Below are 14,093 nucleotides of genomic sequence, written 5' to 3' on the forward strand. Positions count from 1 at the left end.
TTCGTGCGTGTATGAATTTTCAGAAAATGCCTGCGAAAAGGAAATACACCAGAAAGGCTACAGCCACCAGCCAAGGGGTTACTGCGGAAGCAACTCGCGAAGAGACCGTTCCGACTCAGACAGCAGTCCCAACTGCTCCTACAGCTACACCTCCTAACACTTCGGACATGGACATTAAAGGATCCATCCAGATGCTTACTCAGATCGTTGCCAACCAGGCGCAACGACAAGAATCGGCCCCTACCTCAGGTGCTAGTGGCGAGCCAAACAGTTCAAGAACTCAGGAATTCCTGCGGATGAAACCTCCAACTTTCACAGGGACGAAGGCTGAGGAGGATCCGCAGAACTATATTGATGGCCTACAGAAAATGTTTCGTATTATGCATGTCACTGAGACAGAGGCAGCAGAGTTTGGTGCTTTTCAGCTGCAGGATGTTGCTCATATTTGGTATGAGACATAGGAACAATCTCGAGGGAAGGATGCATCATCTGCTACTTGGGACGAGTTCGTTGACGTTTTCCTTGGCCACTTCATGCCTATTAAGGTCCGGGAAGCAAAAGTTATGGAATTTGAGAGGTTGAGGCAGGGTAACTTGACCGTTCAAGAGTACTATCTCAAATTTACTTCGTTGTCCAGATATGCTCTTCACATGGTTCCCGACATGAGGGCAACGGTTAGAAGATTTGTACTGGGGTTGAAACCCGAATCGTATAGAGATGCCAAGACTACTGCTCAGAATGATAAGATGACTATCTCTAAGATCTTGGCATTTGTGCAAGGTAATGAAGCTGAACTGAAGGAAGAGGAAGCACTGCAGAAACAAAAGGATAAGGAATTCAACAAGAGGGCTAAATCTTCAGGTAACTTTAGTCAGGGAGGAGGTAGGCAGTTCTTTAAGAACAGGTCAGCAGGACCCGCTCCATCTACAGCTAGTGCCCCAGTCCCTAAGTTCCGAAATGACAAGAAGCAGAACTTCAGACTATCGAGTTCTTATTCTCAGGCTAGTGTGGGTCAGTCAGCCTATACTATTCCAGCTTGCAGCAAGTGTAGCAAGAGACACTTGGGTGAGTGTCGTATGGGTACAGATGCGTGCTATGGTTGCGGCCATAAGGGCAACATTCAGAAAGATTGTCCGTCAACTAGGCAAGGTACTGGAGGTAACGTGGTGCAGTCCACAAATTCAGCAGCTCCTCGTCACAATTAGGCCCAGCAGGGGCGTGGCACGACAAGGTCCGGCAATACAGGCGGTGGTCAGAACCGTTTGTATGCATTGACAGGTCGTCAGGATACAGAGGCTAGAGCTGATGTTGTCACAGGTACACTCATAGTTTTCACTTTTGAAGTATATGCCCTTATTGACCCAGGATCCACCTTATCTTATGTAACCCTTTTTGTTGCTAAAAAGTTTGGTATTGAACCAGAAAAATTGTATGAACCCTTTGAGGTGTCCACCCCAGTTGGGGAATCAGTCATAGCTAGACGTATTTATAGGGGTTGCCCAGTTTTAGTCTATCACCGCAGAACCATAGCTGATTTAGCGGAATTAGAAATGGTAGACTTTGATGTGATCATGGGTATGGACTGGTTAGCTTCATGTTATGCCACAGTATGTTGTAGAACTAAGGTGGTAAGGTTCGAGTTTCCTAATGAGCCAATCATAGAATGGGAGGGTAATTCAGTAGTACCCAGGGGTAGATTTATTTCTTACCTAAAAGCCAAAAAAATTATTTCCAAAGGTTATATCTACCACCTAGTTCGAGTCAATGATTCAAATGCCCAAACTCCAACTCTCCAGTCTGTCCCAGTTGTAAATGAATTTCTAGAGGTCTTTCCCGAAGGTCTTCCAGGAGTCCCTCCTGACAGGGAGATTGAATTTGGAATTGATCTACTTCCCGATACTCAGCCGATATCTATTCTGCCATACAGAATGGCTCCAGCAGAGTTAAAAGAGTTAAAAGCCCAGTTGAAAGATCTTCTTGACAAGGGGTTTATTAGGCCCAGTGTTTCGCCTTGGGGTGCGCCAGTCTTATTTGTCCGAAAGAAGGATGATTTCTTACGTATGTGTATAGACTACCGTCAGTTGAACAAGGTCACCATTAAGAACAGGTACCCTCTTCCTAGAATAAATGACTTATTTGGTCAACTGCAGGGCGCCTAATGTTATTCCAAGATTGACCTCAGATCAGGCTATCATCAGTTAAAGGTTAAGGAAGTTGATATTCCGAAGACCGCTTTCAGAACCCGTTATGGACATTTTGAATTTCTTGTTATGTTATTTGGGTTGACAAATGCGCCAATTGCTTTCATGGATCTTATGAACAGGGTCTTCAAGACTTATCTCGATTTATTCGTCATTGTCTTCATTGATGATATTTTGGTGTATTCCCGTAATGAGGCTGATCATGCAGAACATCTTAGAATAGTATTGCAGACTCTTAAAGATTGTGAACTTTTTGCAAAATTCTCAAAGTGTGAGTTTTGGCTTAAGTCAGTGGTGTTCTTAGGCCATGTGATCTCAGGTGAAGGTGTTAAAGTTGATTCTCAGAAGATTGATGCCGTAAGGAGTTAGCCCAGACCCACCTCAGTTTCTGATATAAGAAGTTTCTTGGGTCTGGCAGGTTATTATCGACGCTTCGTAAAAGGATTTTCTTCTATCTCTGCTCCGTTGACTAAGTTGACTCAGAAAAAAGTTAAGTTCCAATGGTCAGATGCTTGTGAGCGAAGCTTTGAAGAGTTGAAGAAGAGATTGACTTCTGCTCCAGTTTTAACGCTGCCATAGGGAACTGAAGGGTTCGTTGTTTATTGTGATGCTTCGGGAGTTGGTCTCGGATGTGTCTTAATGCAGCATGATAAGGTTGTAGCTTATGCATCTCGTCAGCTCAAGGTTCACGAAAAGAATTATTCGACTCATGACCTAGAGTTGGCAGCTATAATTTTTGCACTTAAGATATGGCGTCATTATTTGTATGGAGTGCATGTTGATATTTTCACATATCATAAAACCCTGCAGTATATCTTCAAGCAAAGAGAGTTGAATCTTAGGCAAAGGAGATGGCTCGAATTGCTTAAGGATTACGACGTGGATATTCTTTATCATCCAGGGAAAGCGAATGTTGTAGCTGATTCTCTTAGTCGGCGTTCCATGGGGAGTTTAGCCCACATTGATGCAGATAAGAGAGTTATGACCAGGGAAGTTCACCGTTTGGCTAGTCTTGGAGTTCGACTTTTGGACTCCGAGGATGGTGGTGTAGTTGTTCAGAATAGAGCCCTTTCCTCTTTAGTGGTTGAAGTCAAAGAGAAACAGTTTAATGATCCCTACTTGTTGCAGCTAAAAGAGGGGATTCACAAGCATAAGACGACTGCTTTCGAACAAGGGGGAAATTATGGTACCTTGAGGTACCGAGGTAGATTGTGTATTCCAGATATAGATGGGCTCAGAGAGCGAATCATGTCAGAAGCTCACAATTCCAGGTATTCCATTCACCCAGGTTCCACTAAGATGTATCATGATCTTAAGGAGATTTATTGGTGGAATGATATGAAGAACAATGTGGCAGATTCTGTAGCTAAGTGTCCAAATTGTCAGCAAGTGAAAGCCGAACACCAGAGGCCTGGTGGCTTGGCTCAGAATATTGATATTCTTGTCTGGAAATGGGAAATAATCAATATGGACTTTGTATCAGGTCTACCTCGTTCATCCAGAAGACATGACTCTATTTGGGTGATCGTTGACCGGCTTACTAAATCGGCACACTTTTTGCCAGTCAAGACCACAGATTCAGCAGAGAATTACGCAAAGTTATATGTTAATGAAATTGTCGGATTGCATGGGACCCCAGTGTCTATTATTTCAGACCGTGGTGCTCAGTTCACAGCAAACTTCTGGAAATCCTTTCAGAAAGGATTGGGTACCAAAGTGAACCTCAACACAGCTTTTCATCCACAAACAAATGGCCAAGCAGAGCACACTATTCAGACCCTTGAGGACATGTTGAGAGCATATGTCCTAGATTTCAAGGGTAACTGGGATGACCATTTACCTCTCATCGAGTTTTCCTATAATAACAGTTATCATGCTAGCATTGGGATGGCACCGTTTGAAGCTTTGTATGGGTGAAGGTGTAGATCACCAATTGGTTGGTTCGAAGTTGGTGAAGCAAAGTTGTTAGGACCAGATTTGGTTTATCAGGCTATGGAGAAAGTCAAGTTAATAGAGGAGCGTTTGAAAACAGCTCAGAGTCGCCAGAAGTCTTACACAGATGTGAGGCGAAAGGGACTTAGAATTTTCAGTTGATGATTGGGTGTTCCTTAAGGTCTCACCTATGAAGGGTGTTATGAGATTTGTCAAGAAAGGGAAGCTCAGTCCTAGATATATTGGACCTTACAGAATTCTGCGGAAGGTTGGCCTAGTAGCTTATGAACTTGAGTTGCCACAAGATTTGGCTGTTGTACATCCCGTGTTTCATGTGTCCATGTTGAGGAAGTGTGTTGGAGAACCGTCGTTGGTTGTTCCTGTTGATACTATAACAGTTAAGGATGGTTTGACCTATGAGGAGATCCCCGTAGCCATTCTTGATCGTCAGGTTCGCAAGTTAAGAACTAAGGAAGTAGCCTCAGTGAAAGTCCTATGGAAGAGTCAGAAAGTTGAGGAAGCTACATGGGAAGCCGAGGAAGATATGAAAACCAAGTACCCATTTTTGTTTGAAGAGCAACTAGAGAACTTTCAAGGTAACTTTCCATAGCCCATGTCATGTTATGTCTCATGTTTCACGCTCATGTCATGTATCCGGTGCCTATGTTCGATGTCTCAGTATTCACGTTTCCATGTAATCATGTCATATTACTTCAGTCTCCATGTTTCATGTCATGTTTCCTTCACGTTCATGTAGTCAAGCCATGTCCAGCCATAATTTTAACCATGACCCATCATTCGAGGACGAATGATCCCAAGGGGGAGATATTGTAACACCTCGTAGCTTCGGGCGAATGTTTGAATCATAAGATGATAATATAATGGAACCAATATGAGGGTTATAGGAAGTGTTTTGAAAAATAATCAAGTCATAAGAAATGTCTTTGGTCAAAGGAAAGTTGGAAGCCACTCTATGGGGCATGTTTGCAAGTGAGTTTGTAGAAAGTCTTACTTCCAACGACCATAACCCTTTATTAATTAGGCATTTGGGAAAACTTCCTGAATGAAAGTTGTAGCCCTTTGAAATACCTTTCCAACGGTATATTATAAGGGTCAAGGGGACATCTGTACAAAAAGTTATGGTCATTTTACTGAAGGAGTACAGAGCAGTCCGTTCACTGGTCATGTTATACGAACTACTTATACGGCCAATATAATTTTATACGGACCATATAAGTCGTTCGTACTTCACGAAACCTCAACCCGACGTTCTGTTTTGTGCCATGATAAAATATGGTCATATTATACGGACCGTATAATATGCCCATATAACTTCCGCCTCACTTTTGTATAAATTCAAGCCTTGAGTTCTTTTATTTCATTATTCACAATTCCAAGCCCTAGCAACAATCCAAAACATCAAGGTAAGTCAATCCAAACCCTCCCAACTCAATTCTAACATATACTCTAATAATCTAAGCGAGAAATCATTGTTCCTAAACTAGGGTTTTCAAGAAAACCCATCTCAAGGTTCAAGAATTCAAGATTTTGGGAATCTTCTTCAAAGTTAAAATCTTTAATTCAAGTTTGGAGCATTACCAGGTATGTAGAGTTACTATCTATGTGTGGGAACATCATTGTTCTTCCCCACGCCTCAAAATCCATAAATTATGATTCTCTACTAAAACTAGGGTTTTTATACCATGCTCATGATAACCCTAGGCCCATGTCCATGATTATATTATGTATGAATTGCTATTATTCTATCATTGTATTCTTAATAACTCCATATGATTATTGAGAATCAGTCCATAATCCATGAAAACCCATATCTTGTATTCCATTGGTTCTTGCATGCATGTTTTAGTTAAAATGCTTATTTCATGAATATCCTACATGTCTACAATTTTTCATGCAACTATATTATATTATTACTTTCATGCTATGATACAAGATACATAAATGCTAAATACAAGTTATTTCATGAGACCACGTTTACAAGTTTTTTCATGATATCTATGTACAAGCAAGTATATTCATGAAAACCATGGGCAGCAAGTGCCACTTATTTTACATGTTCATGTTTTTGGGAGTTGCATTAATTACCGAGAAGGCTTCAAACAGCCTGAAACTATGTAGTTGCATTAATTACCGAGAAGGTTTCAAACAGCCTGAAACTACGTAGTCACAGTAGGATGAGGATTGCTCCACCCATGCTTAGGACGATCTCTCATAATGACTAGATCCTTTCATAATATTATTAAATCTCATGTCCCTGGCAAGGTATGTGTGTTCTGCTGGTAGGACGCAAGTACCAGACCATGTTGTCGGTTATATTTACTGCTTTCCCTACTCACGATACTTTACACATGTTATATATGTATATGTACTCATGTTCATGATCATGTTTCAGCTCAGTCTCTGTTATGTTATTTTCATGTCCCATGTTAATTCTTCAGTTGCTTTACATACCAGTACATTCAATGTGCTGACGTCCCCTTTTATTGCCCGGGGGCCTGCATTTCACGATGTAGGTACGGATTTATAGGACGACGCCTCTGCTCATTAGGATCTGCACGTACCAGCTTATTGGTGAGCCCCATCTCATTCGGGGTTTAGGCATTGTCTTTCTTATTTATTTTTGCATCTAAAGGTATGCTGGGGGCCTTGTCCCAGCAAGTATGTTACGTGTTTCAGACTCATGTTAGAGGTTTCATAGACAAGACAAGTATCATGTTAGACTTCCAGAGTTGGTTAGCCGGTTTGGCTCATTTATGATATTGTCGGCATGCATGACTTAATCAAGTACTTATGTTTAATATTATTACTTACAATGTTTTATAAAAGCTCATCATGCACTTCACGTTATATTTCCGCTCATGTATGCCTCATGATGATTCCGCAAGTCATGTGGTTTGTTCGGTCACATACAGTCAGGCACCGAGTGCCGTGTTACGCCCAGGCCATGGTTCTGGGCGTGACAGTTCATATAGTTGGTACTCTGAATTTGAGATTTTCTTTTAATTTTTCTTGTTTAAATTAGAGTTTTGCTATTAATTTTGGTGAGTTTATTCTACAAATTTCTTTGTTAATTAGATCTAACGCAATGTCTTAATTGTCCTTTCACTTCCTTCATTTGGCATATACTCCCTCTGTCTCAATTTAAGTGTCTAAGTTTTACTAGACAGGGATTTTAAGAAATAAAGATAGAGTTTTGAATCTTGTGGTTCTAAATTAAAAATGTGTATAATATAATAAAATATCCTTTGAATCTTGTGATTATAAACTTGACATGTAGGATATTTGAATTGCCAACTTACTAAATATAAAAAGAGGCGGACATCACCAAAATAAGATAAATTTTAACAACAATTGAGAAATTAAGGGGGGAAATAAGAGGAAAAGAAACAAAATATGGAGACTCACTAAGGAGAATCTCTGTATCCTTTGCAAAATATACAAACCATAAAAATTAACTAAAATGAGTAACCAAATTAATCATGTTGGGACTCGTGCATCGCACGGGCAAAGTTTGCTAGTATATTTCTATTATATATAAGGGAAAAGAGAGTACGAACGCTGCACTTTATATTTGTACTGGGAGCAGTATTAATTGCACCATAAACTTGGCCAAATTTCATTGGTCATTGAATTTTTGTGGCTTTTGGACAAACACGTGTACAGTACATGTGTTTCACCAAAGCACTTCTACACACACAATTTCCAGTTTTCACACTCAGAAATTTCCTTCATTTGGCACGTAAAGTATACACTTTAACCAATTGCGTTTTTTTTATTCCATATGGACATATGTCATATTATTGAATATTTATTCTCTTTTCATGTATATACGTATGCACTTCAATTTTAATTCTCCGATACATTTATTTCCTCTGTGCACTTTTATTTGTTCACTTTTGACTTTTCAAGTTCTCTAAGAATTAATAAATGAAGTACTCCCTCCGTCTCATATTACTTCGTCACGTTACTATACTACTTTTTTATCCCACACGGACATATGTTATAGTACTGAATATTTATTCTCTTCTCATGTATACACGTATGCACTTCCCATTTCAATTCTCCGACACATATTTATTTCCTCCGTGCACTTTTACTTGTTCATTTTTTACTTTTCACGTATTTTAAGAATTAATAAATGAAGTACTCCCTCTATCCCATGTTGTTTGGTCACATTACTAAAAATATATGTCCAAATTACTTGTTCATTTACAAAACCAAGATAAAATTAATCAAATCTTTCTCATCTTACTGTCACAACCCGACTAGGGGCCATGACGGGTACTCGGGGCTAACACCGAGCACCACTCATTCTATTACTCATCAAACTCATTAAGCGTTCATTTATTAAATTCATCTCATCAAACTCATTAAGCGTTCATTTATTAAATTCATACTCAAATCATAGGAAAATCATTTTTCATTTGGAAACATAATTACTTATATATACATAAGCCCTTCGGCTATCAAAATAATACATATATGTATTTATACAATGAGGACATCCTGAGACCATATTACCCACACTTGCGTATCTACGAACCTCTACTAGAGTACAAGACATATGGACGGAACAAAACCCCGTCGTGCCCAAAATACATATACATATACATATATATATATATATACATATACATATACATATATATATATATATATATACACACACACACAAAAGAATCAACCAAATAGCACCTCCGGAATAATGGAGTGCTCCTGTAAATCTGCTGGTGGCTCCTATGGATCTGCACCGTCTCCCTGTCTACCTGTGGCCATGAACACAACATCCAAAGAAAACGAACGTCAGTACGAATATTGTATTGAGTATGTAAGGCATAAACAATAATGATATATCAATGAAATATGGAGACATCGAGTGAAGAGCGATCTGTAACTGACTGTCACTTAAAACTGAAATAATGCATGCTAACTTACTTCATAGTCATCATCATATCATGTATGCATATATGTATATGTTGCCCGACCATATAGGTACGGTGTGATAATCATTAGCCCGCGTCCAGGCCTCCCGTGTCCGGGGTACCATCTCATGCCGCCCACTAGTGGTGTCTACCCATGCCATCTAGACATGGTGTATACGCTGCCCGCTTTAGCGGTGTCTGTCCGGCCATGTAGGCGCGGTGTGATAGCATCATGTATATCTCAATGACTTATCATATTCTCATCATACTATTATCATAATGCATGACTGGAAACTTAAGACAATTATACTCTATCGGGGTGATATAAGGTCGTGAACCCCCGATTCCATTATGGAGCATTCATAAGCATTCTGCCTCACCTTGAAAGAATTAGCATATAAGGTGAGTGTATACAATGAACAACATCAATGGATTATAATAAGAATCATTAGCTTTGTAGAAACATAGTATCATGGCCCTTAGACTCTTTAGACTTGGACTCATCATCATCATTATCATGCTCATGACATATCTCTTATCTTATCTCGTATGAAGCTCTTTACTAAGATTGACTCATAATTTTCGGGACGTAGGAAAGTCATGAAAAGATAGGGAATGCCATGTCATAAGAATCTTTCCTTAGAAAGAAGGGACTAGCCTTACATACCTTTTCGTTTAGCTACTCTATTGCTTGAACGTTCCTCTCCAATATTCACGTTTCTACCTTCAAGAGAGTTTATATTCATATTAGATAATCGATAACATAAGCGTGTTTGAGCTAAAGCTATAGAAAATTGAGCAGCATCTCCTTTGTTTCTACTACTTTCTCCGTATCATATATCAACTCCCAAACGTCAATAATAACATTCGTAATATCATCATCAATGACTTTAGTCAAATTCATCACTATTCAATCCCCACAATTTCCTCTCAAGGTCATCCATAATCATAATCATAATACAACGTCACATTCATTCTCATCTAATGGTTCTCTCATGCTCCTAACATTATTCATAACGTAATTACAATCACAACGTATCAAGAATCATGTACTCGGACTAAATGATAAATATATCCCTTAGCTATCATCTTCCTTGCCTTAAGGTAGGAAATAAACCTACCTCTTGGAGATGCTGTATTACCCTTCCATTCAAGCACAGGATCTCCCGGAAATTGAAATCGAACCACTTTCATTCGGCAATCAACATTATCATAACATGAGGCCAACCAATCCATACCCATAATCACATCGAAATCTAACATTTCCAGCTCAACTAAATCAGCTTTAGTCCGGCGGTCGCATATCATAATTACACAATTTTTATACACTTGTCTAGCTATCACGGGATCACCAACCGAGGTAGATACCTCAAAAGGTTTGATTGGCTTAGGTTTCACCCCAATACGACCAGCAACATACGGAGTAATATAAGATAGGGTAGAACCCGGATTTATCAATGCATACACATCATGAGAAAATACTGATAATGTACCCGTAACCAAATCTGGGGAGGATTCAAGATCCTGTCGTCCGGCTAAAGCATATATACGAGGCTGAGTGGTACCTGAAGTAGATGCTCCCCCCCTGCCTGCTGAAATCTGGGGAGTCTGCCCTACCGGGCGCACTGAAGAAGAACCGGCCGCTGATCCTGTGGGCTGGACTCCAACTCTACCACTCATCGACGCGCAATCTCGCATCATATGCCTAACCTGGCCACAGGCATAGCAAGCATCTGAACCTTGGCGACACTGTCCGGAATGTAGTCTACCGCACTGGCTGCATCGCGGTACTGGGGGTCTCCTCTGACTATAATCTCCCCTAAACTGAGAATCTGAGGCCCTCGAACTCTGACCCTGTCCTGAACGAAAGGAGCGATAAAATCTCCTACCTGCAAACCGTGGAGGCGCACTAGTCACCGACTGACCTGAATGTCTGGGATATATCTGCCTTGATCCCCCTCTATAATCACTACCTGCCCCCATACATCTGGCCCTCTTGCTTTACCCTCTATCAATATCACGATCACTCCTTTGCGGATGTTGTTGTCTTTCTAAATTCTGAGCATGGGCTTGGATGCGGGAAATGTCTATCCCATCTTGTAACGAAGCCGTTAAGCAGTCCTTGAACAAATGTGGCCCTAAGCCACTCACAAATCAGTGCACTCTATCTCCCATATCGGCCTCCATAGTCGGGGCATATCTAGCCAATGAATTGAACTGAAAGTTATACTCCTGGGCACTCATATTTCCTTGCTTCAAATTTAAAAATCTATCCGCTCTAGCTCAGCAGACCTCGGGTGGCAAATAGTAGCGGATGAAGGCATCTACAAATTCTTGCCAAACGGGAGGAGGCGCATTCTCTCTTCTTGATGATAACCAATTATTGTACCATAATACCGCCACATCTCGGAGTCTATAAGATGCCAACTCCACAGATTCGATTTCGGAGTCATGTATAATCTTCAATGTTCTCAGCATCTCATCAATAAAACTTTGTGGGTCTTCATCCAGCTTTGACCCGAAAAACTCCGAAGGATTCAGACTCATGAAATCACGAGCTCTGGTACTAGCTGCCCTATCACTTGGACCCGCATTCTGCCGTTGTGCCTGGGTGGCAACTAACTGTGTCAATAGGTGGATAGCCTCGGTCACTTGTTGACCCGAAGCAACCGGTGGAGGAACTGGAGGTATAGGAACTGGAGCTGATGCCCCTTCCTGTTCTTCTATAATAGGCGGAGTAGGAGAAGTATTAGATGGGGCCTCATTATGTGATTCGCCCTCTTCTACATTCATTGGCGGCTCACTTTCTACCCGCCTTTTAATTGTAGTCTTGCCCTTCTGGGCGGCTGTAGCTTTTCCCTTTGGCGGCATTTCTGAAATCATAGCACACTATTAAGAGGAGAAAATCTTATAACACAGCTCTAGCGCACGATCTCTTAAGATGAAAGATGGTCATTTTTCCTAAATGCCCCGTAGCCTTCTGTTTATTAGTGTGGCACGCAACACACCATAAATAAGACTGTACTAGACACGGCTCGTAGACACTTTCTAGGACTGAACTGCTCTAATACCACTTTTGTCACGACCCGACTAAGGGCCATGACGGGTACTCGGGGCAAACCACCGAGCACCACTCATTCTATTACTCATCAAACTCATTAAGCGTTCATTTATTAAATTCATAGGAAAATGATTTTTCATTTGGAAACATAATTACTTATATATACATAAGCCTTTCGGCTATCAAAATAATACATATATGTATTTATACAATGAGGACATCCAGAGACCATATTACCCACACTTGCGTATCTACGAGCCTCTACTAGAGTACTAGACATATGGACGAGACAAAATCCCGTCGTGCCCAAAATACATATACATACATATATATATATATATACATACATACATATATATATACATATATATATACATATATATATATATATATATATACATACACACACACACACACACAAAAGAATCAACCAAATAGCACCTCCGGAATAATGGAGTGCTCCTGTAAATCTGCTGGTGGCTCCTATGGATCTGCACCGTCTCCCTGTCTACCTGTGGGCATGAACACAGCGTCCAAAGAAAACGAACGTCAGTATGAATATTGTACTGAGTATGTAAGGCATAAACAATAATGATACATCAATGAAATATGGAGACATCGAGTGAAGAGCGATCTGTAACTGACTGTCACTTAAAACTGAAATAATGCATGCTAACTTACTTCATAGTCATCATCATATCATGTATGCATATATGTATATGTTGCCCGACCATATAGGTACGGTGTGATAATCATTAGCCCGCGTCCAGGCCTCTCGCGTCCGGGGTACCATCTCATGCCGCCCACTAGTGGTGTCTGCCCATGCCATCTAGACATGGTGTATACGCTGCCCGCTTTAGCGGTGTCTGTCCGGCCATGTAGGCGCGGTGTGATAGCATCATGTACATCTCAATGACTTATCTTATTCTCATCATACTATTATCATAATGCATGACTGGAAACCTAAGACAATTATACTCTATCGGGGTGACATAAGGTCGTGAACCCCCGATTCCGTTATGGAGCATTCATAAGCATTCTGCCTCACCTTGAAAGAATTAGCATATAAGGTGAGTGTATACAATGAACAACATCAATGGATTATAATAAGAATCATTAGCTTTGTAGAAACATAGTATCACGGGCCTTAGACTCTTTAGACTTGGACTCATCATCATCATTATCATGCTCATGACATATCTCTTATCTTATCTCGTATGAAGCTCTTTACTAAGATTGACTCATAATTTTCGGGACGTAGGAAAGTCATGCAAAGATAGGGAATTCCATGTCATAAGAATCATGCCTTAGAAAGAAGGGACTAGCCTTACATACCTTTTCATTTAGCTACTCTATTGCTTGAACGTTCCTCTCCAATATTCACGTTTCTACCTTCAAGAGGGTTTATATTCATATTAGATAATCGATAACATAAGTGTGTTTGACCTAAAGCTATAGAAAATTGAGCAGCATCTCCTTTGTTTCTACTACTTTGTCCGTATCATATATCAACTCCCAAACGTCAATAATAACATTCGTAATATCATCATCAATGACTTTAGTCAAATTCATCACTATTCAATCCCCACAATTTCCTCTCAAGGTCATCCATAATCATAATCATAATACAACGTCACATTCATTCTCATCTAATGGTTCTCTCATGCTCCTAACATTATTCATAACGTAATTACAATCACAACGTATCAAGAATCATGATTCATATTAATCTACTACTCACAATTGCCACTAATCTCATATTTTGTAACCCATTTTCCATCTTCTTCCATAATCCAAGTGTTTCAACTTTTCAATACCCTAAACAACATGGAATAATCATAAAACTCACCTTTGAATGTGTAGGAACGGGTTTTAGTTGGCAATATTTCACTTGAAGAAAACCCTAGCTTCAACTTCCAAGGGATTTCTTGACTCTAGCAACTCCAAAGAGCTTCC

The sequence above is a fragment of the Lycium barbarum genome, chromosome 11 (genome assembly GCF_019175385.1).
Source record: "Lycium barbarum isolate Lr01 chromosome 11, ASM1917538v2, whole genome shotgun sequence".
Lineage (NCBI taxonomy): Eukaryota > Viridiplantae > Streptophyta > Magnoliopsida > Solanales > Solanaceae > Lycium > Lycium barbarum.